This window comes from Sus scrofa, chromosome 13 (genome assembly GCF_054392235.1).
Source record: "Sus scrofa isolate SSC_HxYL_T2T_F1_AM1 chromosome 13, Sscrofa_HxYL_maternal_Yorkshire_Landrace_v2.0, whole genome shotgun sequence".
Classification (NCBI taxonomy): Eukaryota; Metazoa; Chordata; class Mammalia; order Artiodactyla; family Suidae; genus Sus; species Sus scrofa.
Window position 1 is genome coordinate 107,974,845 of NC_139395.1, and position 15,641 is coordinate 107,990,485.

The 15,641-nt window shown below is 37.6% G+C and overlaps 1 long non-coding RNA gene across 1 annotated transcript in view; it reads right to left on the bottom strand.

Annotated features, from left to right (window-relative positions):
• LOC146397543 (uncharacterized) overlaps window positions 1-12,879 on the bottom strand; it is a 219,667-nt gene extending 206,788 nt beyond the window's left edge. The window contains exon 1 of the long non-coding RNA XR_014824205.1: window positions 12,745-12,879. This is a non-coding gene — a long non-coding RNA (uncharacterized LOC146397543). The remainder of the gene's footprint in view (window positions 1-12,744) is intronic.
• Window positions 12,880-15,641: the final 2,762 nt, after the last annotated feature.

Genomic DNA, 15,641 nt, shown 5'->3' on the forward strand with positions numbered 1-15,641 from the left:
AGTCAATTTCCAAATATGCCACTGAATTTTATTCACTGCAAGGCTTCATGTGCTGTTGGCCTTTGAGGGTCACAAACGATTTTGCTGAGCTGATGAAAACTTTTCTCCTCGGTGGCTTGGCTAAATAGAGGGTTGGCTAATGGTTTTTTTGGAGAGAATTTACCATTACATATCTTTTCGTAGGCTCTAAAATCTATAAATAAAAGCCCATGTTTCTATGGCCTTATTCTTAAATTTTCAGGTCATGGAATACATTTTATTTGTCACTCATAACAAAATGTTTCTCCTCCTTCCCAAGGAGAAAGGCAGTGAGAAAGACATTTAAAAAAAGATAAGAATGGAATCTATAAAATTTGCAGAACAGAACATAGATCTAAACAGAATGCCCCATTAATTTTTTAAATTATAGTTTTAATTTTATAATATTTTTGAGACCCTATGTACCAGTTAATGTGTTACGTGCTGGAAATCTGTTTGTGAACATAGCTGACAAGGTCAATTGCTAATTAATGAGTAATTATATCACAGAGATAATTTCAGATAGTGATAAGTGCTATAAAGAAAATAAAACAAGGTGTTTTAGTAGAGAATGACTAGATGATGGGGCCATTTTCATTAATGATAAGTAATCTAGGTATTTTCATCTTGGCACAGTGGTTAACGAAGCTGACTAGGAACCATGAGGTTGCAGGTTAGATCCCTGGTCTTGCTCAGTGGGTTAAGGATCCGGTGTTGCCATGAGTTGTGGTGTAGGTCGCAGACCTGCGTTGCTATGGCTCTGGCGTAGGCCATCGGCTATAGCTCTGATTAGACCCCTAGCCTGGGAATCTCCATATGCCATGGGAGTGGCCCTAGAAAAGGCAAAAAGACACACACACACAAAAAAAAAAAAAAAAAAAAAAGTAACCAAAAAAATGTAGGATATAAAATTAATCATTTGGAGCTGAGATTAGTTAAGGGTTTTTGTCATAAAGAAAGTCTATCTCACTCTCTGTGGCCTCTTTAAGTTTATTATGAATCTAACTTTTTACCAAACTTTAAAATTCTCTTTTTTTGCTTTTCATATTCTATACTTATAACATAAAAATGTCAATTAGTCTAATTTTTTTTCTCTTCCAAATGAAGTCAGACATACAATTTTGGGAAATTTTATCTCTGCAATGTTTTCTATAAGTTTGTGAATTGTTCATGAAAATATTTCTAAATAGTAGTATTCCCCAATCTTATAAATTTAACAGAAGACTAGGAATAATTGACTGGAAGTAAAATAGAGAGTGGGTATTTTTGGGTAGATATTGCTTAATTTTATTTACAGGTTTGAACTAATTATTGAGTATCACTATAATCCTACCAGAAAACAGAATGAAAATGAAACTAGTGATGTTTTATTTTGATAACTCATAAATCTATAGCTTGTATGATTAAAATATGGAAGAGTAAATTTGCACATTTCCATAGTTGAATTAAAAATTTTTAACTATTTATTACAAAGTTTAAGCTTAAAAAATTGAAAATAAGTCCACAGTGATTTTTCTTATCTTTGGTTGTTTTATATTAGTTTTTCCTCAAACAATATTTTTGTTGGGTTTTTTGTTTGTTTGTTTTTTGTTTTTTTTAGGGCCACACCTGCAGCATATGGAGGATCCCAGGCTAGGGGCTGAAGTGGAGCTATGGCTGCTGGCCTACACCACAGCCATAGCAATGCAACATCTGAGCTGTGTCTGTGACCTACACCACAACTCACAGCAACAGCGGATCCCTAACACTGAGCAAAGCCAGGGATTGAACCTGCAACCTCATGGTTCCTAACTGGATTCATTTCCACTGCACCATAACGGGAACTCCTCAAACAGTATTTTTGAATCAAAGTTACACCCTGGTTAAACATTTGACACTTAACTCACTCTCTGAAATAGAATTTCTTTCTTGGGTTGTCTATTATTAATTCTGAATGGCTACATACAAACCCACAGCTTTCATGTTAGTCCCTTTTGAAAGATGTAGTATAAATACTCCCTGTCTTTAAAATAATAATAGCAACAATAGAAACAACAGCCGCCACCATGTCGTATCAGGAAGGAATTGTTCTCTACAGTTCGGTGATTACAGTGTGTGTTTTGTGAGACAGCCCTTGAAAATGGCTCATAATGCTTCCATTTTTCCTTTGGACTGCAATATATTGTTGGTAATAAAATATATGAGTTCTGCCAAACACAAAATTGCAAATTGACACTGCACAGGGATTGCCATCCAATCTGTCACTGTTTATAGTTACCACCATTAGTTTTAGTTTATAACTAAGGCCGAGACTCTCTATGAGGCTTCTGACAGGCTGAATACATATTTGCTAGATAATTACATGAAAGATGAACATCGGTCATGTGGTATTTTTACTGAATGTATATTATTGATAGAAATGACTAAAATTGTATAACATCTGACATAACAAAGGTCTACATAATAGAATCTTTTCAGGCTCCTCTTTTGGAGATTAACTAGTATTTCCTACTAAGAATTCCAGATTATAAAATATTACAAAAAGTAACTTATCCAGTACTTTGAAACTTAAGAGTATTTTCCTACCCACTTAATTATTAAATCTCACATTGATACTTTAAGACAGGTATCAATAATCCCATGCCCAGTCAGGAAGAGAGAAAAGCCATGACTTGGATCCATGAACATGGACTCCAAGTGCCAAATTACAATGTGCCTAGGCCAAGGTATTTATTCTCAGTGTTCAAAGTTCAGAAGTATAGATTACCTTAAGGCTCTTCTATAAGTGAAAATCAGTAAAGCTGAGCCTGGAGAGGAAAGCTGACCTGAAACAGACAGACTGCCAGTTATTTCTACAGCAAAAATGGGTTCACTAGAGTTCAGCAAAGAATTGTAATTCAAGGTCTGCAATCATGGCGAGCGACATGCAAGTCCCTGCAAGTCGAGGAAAGGAGAACTCTTTTACAGAGAGAAAAAGGAAGCTGGAAGGGCTGTAATAAACAAAGAGTCCATGGCTTTTCATCAGCTAAGGCCTTGCCAGGAGAGAAGAATCTCTTTTGCCTGTTGGGCTCCACTATTCCCCAAGGGCATGAGCGCTCCCCCTTCTGGTCACTCCACTCCATTTAACTGAGATTCCCATTTACTAATTTTCTACATCAGTTTGTGGTATGCTGGCAGATAGTCTGAATATCAGATTTTTAATTTTTACTTATTACCTAATTTAAAAGGAAGAAAAAGAGGGAGAGGGTTGGAGAGAGGGGAGAAAGACAGAGGGAGAAAGAAAGGAAGGAAGGAAGAAGAAAGAAAGAAAGAAAGAAAGAAAGAAAGAAAAATAGAGAAAAAAAGAGTTCTTATTGCCAGTATAATGTAAAATTGTTCTAAGCACTGGGCATTCCACATCCTAAAGGGCATGATCTTCTTTTCAAGACTTGTTGTGGGTTCTCAGTATGATTTCTAACCCTTCCCTGACTCTAAACTCTCTATGCTCCAGTTTTCCCATCTATAAAACTATATATGCACATATACACATAATATATGTTAATATTATTATACAAGAACTGAGGCGAATCATGTAAAAAGGGGCCTCTTTTCCTTTAGTTTCCCTTTTTGACATGTGCATTTTAAGACTATCTAAACTGAAATGCATCTGTGCATTTTTTTTAGTTAACAGGGAACTAAATACAGAATTATACTGAATTAGGAAAAAAAGATTTTGATACTACTCTGCCCAGGACCACTGTCCTCCTGCTGCATGTCTCCCAGGCCAACAAGAGTTCTCTACATTGGGGGCCAGATACACTAGGAAGTAACTCTTTCCCAGATTTTCTGCTGTAAATATGACCTACAAGCATCTGTGAATTAAAAATTATTATTCTAAGAACCAAAGAATAGTTTCTGTTTTTATAATAGGTAAATCAAATTTCACTAAGTTATTACATATCAGAAACTTAGCTAGGTTGGATGTTTTCAAAGTATGGTGATTAAGAGATTATGTATTTTATTATCTGAATTTCTTGGGTAAATGATAGTAGCTTTGGCTAAAGCAACAATATCCATTATCATGAAAACTTTTCTAGTACTAATCTGTTTAACCTTAGTTGATCTGTTTGTATTGACTTTAGCATTCTGTAGTTAATTTAACCTGAAAACATAATAAAATTTGCATCTACAAAAATAACAATTTAACATTTTGAGGGCTTGCTAAGGGCTAGGCACTGTCCTAGGCCATGCATATGAGTTAACTCACTTATCCTTACAACCATCCTGTTATTCCTTCTTACAGGTGATTAAATTGAGGTTCAGCGCAATCAAGTTACCTTTATATTTGTGAGTTTCTGGAATCAATTCAGTATTAAAAATATAAAGCTCTTACCTCAGGATATTTTTGTCAAGAAAGTAGTTATCATTTGAATTCTTAACCAAAAATAAAGATAAAATTTTGTTCACAAATTTACAAAGTCATAGCAGTCGATCAATCCTTTTAGAGCCTCTCTTATTACTCAGTTTACGTAACTGTGTTTAAATATGTAGATAATCAAATATGCAGAGGCAGGGAGCCTCTAGGGCATCAGTAGCTTTATATGAAATGAACTAGTAAGTTAAAGTTGGTGAAAAGGTAAAAAATTTCCAGTAGCAATAATAATGTTGCTCTTGTTAATCCCTTTCCTGGTTTGACCTTATACTTACTTTGAAAGAAAAGGAGCAGTCTTGTAATAAGTAAACTGAGTTCATCTTAGAAAAGTGACTTTCTTTTTCTGTTTCAAAGAAATTCTAGGCAAGATCAAATCTCTCTTCCATCGATGGATATGGTTAGGCTGAGAAACTGAACGGGGGAGGGGGATGATAATTCCACAATAAAGATCTCCTGTTCTTCAGGGGTTTCTTGTATGTGACTCTTACTTTAAGGCCAGAATGATTTACAGGTGAAAACAAGACCAATAATCTCATTTTCACTCTCAGTTTTGCCATGAAGAAAGGCTTTCAGAGGCAATGTTAACAACCATCTCTGCTACAATTAACATTAGAAAAACTTTCAGATGATGCAAAAAAAGCTATACCAATTTTTTTTTTTTTTTTTTTTGTCTTTTTGCCTTTTCTAGGGCCGCTCCTGCAGCATATGGAGGTTCCCAGGCTAGGGGTCTAATTGGAGCTGTAGCCACCGGCCTACACCAGGGCCACAGCAACGCGGGATCCAAGCCATGTCTGAGACCCACACCACAGCTCATGGCAACGCCAGATCCTTAACCCACTGAGCAAGGCCAGGGATCGAACCTACAACCTCATGGTTCCCAGTCAGATTCGTTAACCACTGCACCACGACGGGAACTCCAAAAAAAATCTATACCAATTTCTAAGAGTGCTTTCCCCTGCCCTATACAATTTTCTTTTTTTGTTTACAAATTAGGAATACTTCTTATCTACCACAGTGGTGGCCTAAAAATGGTCAAATGGCTGCAAAGTGAAGCTGCTAGTGCTACCACCTGTTTTTTTATGATGATTGTTGTCTTGAGAGTTCAATGTTACTTTCAAAGTAAGCCAGTGCAGACTGGTAATTTTCATAGATCTCTTAAGGGAGCATATTGTGCTTCTAGAAAAGTTACCTATGATCCCTCTAGGGCAGTAGTTCTCAGACTGCTGCATGAATCAAAATCACCTGGAGGGCTTATTAAAATACTGATGGCTGAGCAGCACTTCTCAAGTTTATGATTCAGTAGGTCTAAAATAAGGCTCAGTAATTCGCATGTTCTCAGATGATACTGACTCTACTGCTCCAAGGACACTTTGGAACCACTGATCTAAAAAATGCTAGAGATATATTTGCTGGAGTTATTATGACCATGCAGTGAGATAAATTTTGATAGGCTACTGCATTGAATGAATGCTGTGGATATGATTTTGTCCTCTAGGCAAAGTGGATATAAGCAAACGATCCCTGGATACCCTATCTAGAAAAATAAAAGTAATAGTAATTCAAAACAGAATTCATTGTAAACTATTAATGCATATGAATACCAAGTGCCTAGGGTAATGCAATAAAGATCACAGACTGTCAGTAGGATAGGCGTGGCAGACAGAGAAGAATGGTTGTAGGTTTAAGACTGTTTTAACAGGAGTTCCCACTGTGGCGCAAGGGGATTGGTGGCATCTTGGGAGCACTGGAATGCCAGTTCAATCCCCTACCTGGCACAATGGGTTAAGGATTCAGCACTGCCGCAGCTGTGGCTTAGGTCACAACTGCCACTCTTCCCTGGCCCTGGAACTCTATTTGCAGACAGATGGCCAAAAAAAAAAAAAAAAAAAAAAAAAAGAAGAAGAAGGAAAAAAAAGACTTTTAACAGTTAGCTAACTCTTGGTGTTTATTTTACCATCTTAAAAGACCATGTATCTGAAAGGAAAGACAATTGACAGAGGATACACACAACTCTAACATGAGCTGGGGTTAATGTGTTTTATAGGGTAAAGGACACATTTCTTTATGCCTCCTCATAGGAAATATTCAGTTGATCACAAGAATTATAGAATTAGTGCTATTACCCAATTCTCAAAAATAATTTGAATCTATACAATCATCTATTTTTCTCAAGCTGAAAACAGAAGCCTACTGTTCTCTGTTCATTTTTTCTCTATAAAAATGTTCTTGTATAAAAGTCTGAAAAAATAAAAAGCATACCTTAAAATCTTATAAAGGTGCTTCTTAAATGTAGAGTTTCACAAGATTCACATTTTCAAATAACATCAAATCTCGTATTTTTTCTTTTTTTTTTTTTCTTTTTGTCTTTTTAGAGCCGCATCCACATCATATGGAGGTTCTCAGGCTAGGAGTCTAATCAGAGCTGTAGCCGCCAGCCTACGCCAGAGCTATAGTGACGCCAGATCCCAAGCCATGTCTGCACCCTACACCACAGCTCATGGCAACGCCAGATCCTTGACCCACTGAGTGAGGCCAGGGATTGAACCCACAACCTCATGGTTCCTAGTGGGATTCGTTTCTGTTGGGCTATGATGGGAACTCCAGATCTCATATTTTTTCATAAACTGCCCTTTTAATAATACCTTGAACCAACATCTCTGAAAAGTTCAAAGCCATTTCTACATCTGTACATCACTTATTCTCAAAATACCTCTAGGAAGATGCAGGCAAGTTATTATTAAGTCCACTTTACAGATAGGACAACTAAGGACCAGACTGCTTGCATCACCTAGCAAACTTGTGGGACAAAGTCTGTTATTTTACACTTGTTTTAGAATTTTAACATCTTACCTTCATTTTGAAGCCACATGTTATATACTATTAGGATGCAAAGTGTTCTATTTTCTTTTTTTAATTTGGCTGCACCCATGGCATATGTAAGTTCCTAGGCCAGGATCAATCCCACACCACAGCAATGACCAAACCACAGCACTGACAACACCAGATCCTTAACCCAGTAGGCCAACAGGGAACTCCAAAAGTGTTCTATTTTTGAATCAAGGCTTTGTAAATTGCCAAGTAATTTAATCTGAAGTGATCTTAGTAAATTCTTTTGGTCCTTACTATACACATACTCTTGTTAACTCTGTTTTGTGTTTTAACAAACTTACATAGAGCTTTCTCATATTTATAATGATATTATTATGACATTTTTCTTTTTACAAAAGTGACATTTATGGTAACAATTTTAGAAAATACTAAAAAAGAAAAATACACAAAAAAAATCTGCTATCCTATCACTCAGAAACATCTACCAATGTCATTTATTTATATATATATATATATATCCATTCATTTATTTTTCTTTCCTTTAAGATGATATAGGATTTTTTTATATTAAAGATATATGTTGAACTTTTTTCTATGGTATTAATACTTCTTACAACCTTTTTATGGTAAATGTTACTGTGTATGGCAGACTTGTTGAAAAGCAAATAATCATCAGGGTACAGCCTGAGGAACATTCACAAAGTGAACATTCCCATGTATTAGTCTGAATACTGACAGAATTCCAGTAGCCCTCCATGCTCTGTGCCCACCTTCAGTCATGAGGCACTCCCAAAGTTAACCATTAGTTACTGTTGCCTCAATTTTTTTTTTTTTTTTTTTTTTTGGCTGCATGCATGGCATGTGGAAGTTCCAGGGCCATGGATTGAATGGATTGAACCCAAGCTACAATTGTGACCTGCACCACAGCTGTAGCAACACTGGATCCTTATCCTGCTTCACCACAAGGGAACTTCCTGTTGCCTCAATTTTAACTAGAAATAAATAACATATAGAATATAGTTTTTGGTGTCTCTTTCCTTTGTCCAACATTGGTTTATTAGATATACTCATGAACAAACTTGTCTTAATGGCTGCAGAGTATACTATTTAATGAGTTGCTATGATTTACTCAAGCATGAAAGCAAAAAAAAAAAAAAAGCTCTTCTATAGGACATTTATGGCATTGCAAATTTGTTATAAACAATACTGCTCTGAGCATCCTTATTGTTTTGTTCCTATTCTTTTACAGTATGTAGAAAGAGTTCCTAGAAATGGAAATGCTGGTTATAAAGATATCCACAATGTTAAGATGTAAAGATTGCCTTTAAAGTGGTGAAAATATAATTCTACCCATAGCATGGGAGAGAGTCATCTCCTAATATCTTCTCCATCAGTGCATATTAAAATCAGAACCTTTAATCCTTAAGGTTCTGATGGTTTCTGGTCTCAGTGTATTATAGCTATTAATAGCAATATGTCTCAATTCAAATCCTGAGTTATTTCAGAGAGAGAGAGGGACCAGTTTTTTGTTTTTGTTTTTTTTTCTTTTTTAAGGCCACATCTGCGGCATATGGATGTTCCCAGGTTAGGGGTCGAATCAGAGCTGCAGCTATAGGCTATGCCACAGCCACATCAATGCAGGATCCTTAACCCACTGAGCAAAGCCAGGGATCAAACCTGCATCCTCATACTAGTCAGGTTCATAACCTGCTGAACCACAACAGGAATTGCCCAGCTTTTCTTTTTTATAGCTGAGTTTCTCTTATATTATATGGTATTTTTTGAACCAGGATTTTATTAAATGCGTTACTGTCACTAATTCTTCTTCAATGCTAGTAGGTATCACGACATAAGATTCCTCAAAGGTGTACAGCCTGACTTAGCTAAATATTTTACTTCTCAAGTATGTATCGTTCCAGGTTGTGAAAGGAAACATAAATACTGTGTTCTTCATGTCTGTATTTTAATTGCTTCCTATTCCCTTAAGTCTAGAGATTTACTAGTCTAAGTAATAATTATTGCCCCATATCCTCATAATTTGAATTTCTTCCTGAAGTCTTTTTTAAAGAACTTCTTTCTCATTCTGAAAGTAACATTATTGTGTGAAAATACAGATGTTAAAAGAAAATGAAAATCATTTGTAGCCCCTCTACCTTATTGCTTGTGTGTTTGTTTGCTATGTCTCATTGCAGTCTTTCTGTTGTACAGTTATAGATTTTGTTTTTCACACACAAAAAGAACTTTACTGCAATGCTGTTTCATAACCTGCTTTTTCCTCTTAACACATCAGACACAGTTTTCCATCCAATAATCTCTTGATCCAAGTGACATCACTCATTCAGTTAGTGTGTTATATACTTATGTATATGCTCTCCAGAGTGTTTTGTAAACACCAAACTGTCAAGAAGGTGAAAGTTTCTTCTTCTTGTGGAATTATCTGACAACAATTGTGTTTGGTGTTGAAAGAGTTTTGGTATCCTGGGACCCAGCGAGTCCAGGTGAGAATGTGTTGATTGATGTGATTCTCCCAGTTCTCGCCCATGCCCTCCCCTCATTTTGCTCCTAGCACCCCTGTCTGACTAAAAGGAAAAGAATCGATCCTCCCTTTTGACTTTCACGTACATTTAAGTTGCCAGCCATGAATCCCAAATGCAGAGATCTGCAATTTTCTTGGATCTTTGTGAAACAAGCTACTTCTGGAAAGCAGTCAAACAGTGACGTTTGTTTCCCAAAGTGGCACTGTTGTTTTAACTTCACTTATAAGCATGCCATGCCTATCAATTAGAAGTGCTGTCTCCATTCATAAAATGTATGAACTGATGATACAATGGTTAGTTAACTAGAAAATATGCAATCACGGTATAAAACAGGTTTAAAGTTTTAAATTAAGTTAGGATTTGGAATGGGACTAGGATTTTTCTAATAAAATGTCTGTGTTGGGGGGCAGGGTGCTTATTACCGTAGTTCCACAGCAGCATGATTATTTTAAGGAATATTCCTTTCTAGTTAACCTAACAGAAACTATTCTGTATTTTTAGTATGGTATTATTGTTTGTATACTGGAACATGGAATCCAATGAGAGATACCAATTCCCTGATTTAATTTTTTGCCTAGGATAAGGGAGGTAAGAGTTATAAAACTTGACTTCATCCAGGAGGTGGAAAAAAAAAAAACCAAAAAACCTCTCTAAAGATCAACTATGATTTACTTACCAGGCCCCGTCAATGTTTGAGTATCTTAAAGGCTATTAAGCGTGACAATACGTGTTTGAAAAGTTTGTCATCTTCATCCTTTGACAGAGCTAAATCCACAAATCATTAGGTCCAAAACTAAACTTGAGATGAAAGGTCGTTGTTTTTTTCCACCAAGCTATCTAACCTCTAGTTTAAGCACAAGTATAAAACCATCTGCTCACCAGGAGGCCGAGAAGCTCAAAATCCATTAACGCCATATGTATCCACAGAAGTGTGACTTCAGTGCTTCAAATGTTTTCAATTTTTTTTCCTTCGTTATTATCTGCCAGAAACTTAGCTGGAATGCTTTCCCTTTCTTTAAAATGCATTGAATTTCAGTTTAACTATGCAAGGCCTTTTCTGATTAAGTAATTACATACATTTTCTTATTTGTGTGTCTATATTTCGGAATGACTGCTTCATTTTGTTAAAAATTAACCATAAAGGGGAAATAAGATTTTATTTTTAATTTCCCTTCTTTATCCCTAGGGAAACTAACACATCTTTCAAGGCATCACAAGATAAAGATGCTGACTCAGTCTCTTAAATCATCTCTGTAGTCTCCAGCACAGCCCTTAATGAGACAGAGTTCTCTGTACAAGAAGTTGTTTCATTATGTGAGTGAAAAATAACTTTTCCTCCTCCAAAAGTGCCCTTAGTGAAATAATTAAAGTCTGAAACCAAACCGTCATATACTTATCCCAAAACAGAGGAGGGCAAACAACACAGCTTCAAAATGACAAAATGGCTACTTGGTTGAAAATCATACTTTGAAAATCTCACCTCAAATGAGAGGTCAACAGTGGTCAACCTATGAAAGTAAAGTACTTGCCAACTGAGAAAAAAGAAAAAAAAAGAAGAAGAAAATCAAGCAGATCTTCAGAAAGCAGGGAAGAAAACAAAGTGGGAAGATTTCTAACACAGTTCATGATTGTGCCTTACTTATATAGGTGTAGGTTTGTCTAAATAATAACCTTTTGCATTTGTGGCTAATAAAACATAAGCATTTTTATATCAGTTACCTGATTTGGTCCTCACGATAACCTTAAGAATAGGCAGAAAACAAATTACCTCCCCCAATTTACAGACGTGTGATCTGTAATTTAGGATTATTAAATAACCTGTCCAAGGTTCAATGAGGTTGGTCAGTGGCACATGACTGAATGAGCCCTGCCCTACTGCCTTTTTAAATTAACTGATAGAAAATTATCTACATAGAAATTCTTAGCACATTATAGTGACTCAGCTGTATCACAGGAACAAAGGAAAGTTAAGAATTATTGGCACATGTATTTGATCTAAAATATTAAATTCAAGTGGTTAATTTCAGCCTGCTCCACCCAAATCTTTCAAAGATGCTTACATTCACACAGTGACCACAAATATTTAAGTGCCTCTTTTGTTTTACGGTGACACAGGTGAATTGAAGTTTCACTGATTTTCCATTTGCCTGCTGGCAGAACAATCCAATGGAAAACAACAGGAGGGAAAGGGAAGAAAATAAAAAAGAACTGTAGGTTCTGAAAACTCAAAAATAAAACTTTGATATTATTGATTGACCATGAAAACCTTGAGGATTAGTTATTGATCTACAAGCTGACTGCAAAGTAACCTCCTAACTTGTCTCTGCCTCCTCTCTCTCTCTCCTGCTTTCCTCCAGCCTATGTGCTGCTGCCAGATTATTCCAATGGTCCTTACCTTGTGCAAAACTTCCATAAACTGGCTAAGAAAACATAAACTCTTCACCCTGATATTCAAAACCTCTACAAAAATGACAATGCCTACTATTTAACAACTATTAGAGAATAGACACCAAAAAAAAAATCCTGGGACATATATAGTTAGGCAAATTTACCAGTGAGAAAACTGAGGCTGAGGGAGATTAAATAACTTGCCCTAGGATGGATATTTATCCAGTGGCTGTACCAATGTCCAAATTCAGGCCTGCCTAATACCAAAGTCCAGCCTGTCTGTCTAAATTTGTTTCGGACCTCTAGGACATAGGGAGCCTAAATTACCATGAGTCTTTGGTGCTAGTTTGCAAACACCTGGCCCATGTACAGTTCCATGCTGTTGCCTCGAATTTTTCTACCTGCAATGTTCTCCTCAGTCCTACTACCTATGGAAATGTTCATTCTTCAGGATGCGTCTCAAGTATCACTTCCTCCTTGAAATCTTTGCTGAAATTTATCACCAGAGACCTTCCAGAAGTGAAAAAAACCTCCCTCTTTCTGAATCCTTTTAGATCTTTGTATAATTCGTATGGTACTTACCTTCTTTTATTGTGGTTCTTTTTCTGTCCTCATGAAAAGTTTGCAAGCTTCATGAAAACAGGAACTGGGATTTATCCGTTAGTACTAATCTTAAAGTCCTAGCAGGAATTCAGCACTTCAAGACAGACTTAAAATGTTGGGGGTTGGGGGAGAAACCCGCTTAGTAGCAGCCCAACCAATGAGAAGCCTCCATACTTTGGACTTCCAGCTTCCTCCAATGAACTCCTTTGTTATTACAGTCCCGGTCACCATCCGGCCCCTTTTCCCTATAAAAGCAATTTTCTCGCGGATTCTTCCATTTGCCTGTGGTCAACTAGGTTTCGTGTGGGTGATTTTATCGTTTCTGGCTATTCCTGAATAAACTATTTTGCTGGTTGAAAAAAGAGAAAGAAAGAAATACCACCTGGAATTTGGCATATGGAAAACACAATGTCTCTATCTGCATCAAACCCGGCCTCAAGCCTTGCCGACTTCCAGCATGCTCACTCTGTGCGGACCGCGACCCTGTTGGAAGCCCCGGGGTTGGGGCAACAGGAACTCCTCTGCGCTGCGCAGGCTGCGAGGTCGCTTGGAGGGCTGTGGGCGCCCAGCCGGCCTGGAGTGGCCTAATTAGGTGTGGATACCGCCACTGCCTGGGGCTGAAGCCGCCAGCCTTCATCAAGGCCCTCAGCCATTTTTTTCAAGAGTGCATCCAGAAAAAGGCATGTGGACACCTCCTGCAGAGGATCTGGACCCATTCCTGCAGGAGAAGCTGAGCCTGGAGCCGCTCAGCCTGAACCTGTATCAGGTCCCCGGATCCTTAACCCAGGTTCCCTGAGGCAAATGGGTAAGAGCTGCCAGCAACCAGCCAGGCAGGACTCACACACCTCTTGAGGGTAATTTGAATAAGTGTCATCCAAGTTTGGTGACATTCTGTCCCTCCCTGGGAACTGTTTGGATCCAAGTGTGGCAGGACCCAGAGAAATGAGTTAAAATTGCTTATTCTGTTTCTAGCAAGTTTGTGCCCCCAAGTCACGTGTTCTAGAAACTTAACAGAGGTGATGGTGTCTACACTGTGGGAATCAATTAAGTCAGAGGTTTAGGGGTCTGTGAAGCTGGCTGAGAGACGTCCATGGAAGGAGGTGGCCAGTGATGCCCTTTGTACTTGGGGTAGGAAGGGTCTCAGGTTCCTGGCAAACAAACTGTATTTCATGGGATGACACTTTGGAAAGTTTAAGGATGAGGAGGACCTTTGGTGCTGTCAGAATGCCTCCTTATTCCTTTATTTATTTGAGGTTGGTTATTTGCACACCGTGGCCTCCATGCACACAGAGTCTTCAATGTGGAAGAAAGTAGGTGAAGGCCTCCTCTGCGGGTTTGCCTTCTTTTGCTTGATAATGTTTGTGAGGCCAGCCAGTGGGTGGAATGATTGTATGGCCCTAGTAGTGCTGTTGGGTTAGTCTCTTTGCTTCACGTGACAAATTATAAAAGCGGTATGGCAAAAATGCTGAAGTTGCAGTTTTCAGACATTTAAAACCTCTTTTCTACTTGTTCTCCAGAGGTGGTGGGTTGATGCATCTTAATGGGTGTTTCATATAGAGTTTAACTCACCACGTACAGTTGTATGTTCAATGCTAGTATTTTATGTGTATTCAGCCTTGAGTTTGGCAAGAATGGAGTGGCTTTCCCACTTCCCCAGCTTTTCTTTTCTTTTTTTTTTTTTTTTTTTCCGTTTTTGGCAGCCCCATGACATACAGAGTTCCTCGGCCAGGGGTCAGACCCCAGCCGCAGTCAGGACCCAAGCTGCAGCTGCAGCAGTGGGGATCCTCAACCTACTGTGCCTGGCTGGGGATCGACCCGAGTTCCAGCTCTCCCAAGATGCTGGAGATCACCTTGTGTCACAGCGAGAATTCCCCAACTCTATTTCACTGGAGTTTGCTGCTTGCAGTTTGAATTGGTTGTACCATTCTAAGGTATTACTATTCTAAAAGCATTCCTACAGAGTTTTACATTTAGGAAATCATAAACATAGGTGACTTTCCTGTGGTAGTTGGGCGAAACAAAAGGAAACATTTTTTTTTCTTGATTGAAGTTGTGTAAAAGCTTAAGTTTGTTTGTTTGTTTTTTTACCCTCTGTGTAAAAGTATTTTAACAGCATTGACTTTCTTAGCCAGAGAAACCTAAAAAACTCAAATTATGGTAATACCTTGTTGTGGCCCTTCAATTAATTTGCATTGCTATAAATAAGCATATAATTTTATCAGCAAGTAGATGATTTAAACTAGGGAGAGTACACAGGATAGTGGAAAGAGCCCTGGTTTGAGTAGCAGATTCAGCCTCACCATAGGCTAGCCCATGCCACCGCAGTTAGCCAAGTGACATTGGACGTGGTAATTCACCTAAATTCAGTCAACATTAATGGAGGGTCCGTACCATGCTAGGCACTGTATCAAGGTAGTGCATTGCTATAAGTCTTACCAGAGATAGAGATTCTGCTGAATATTTTTTAATTCATCAATCCATGAGTCTGTACTTTTGATACAGTCATGAACAGACTATCTTGGAGGAGGACTAGACATTTATTAACAGTTTTTTTTGGGTCAAATGACTTTGTATGCATTATTCTTTAATGACTTTTCACATTAACCCTATAAGATGGATATAATTATTTCCATTTTATAGATGGAGTTAAATAATTTGCCTCAAGTCACACAGATAGCAGTGAGAATTCAAACCTGTCTAATTCTTAAGCCCATTATTTCTTCATTAATCACATGGCTTCAAGCCAAGGAAAGAGCAGTTAATGTTATTGAGCATCTGTTTATTTCAGGCACTGTGCTTGGCAGTCTTATTTGGGTGGTTTTATTTAATCCTTATGGGAACTCAGAGGTGCTAATACTTGAATTTTATAGTTTGAC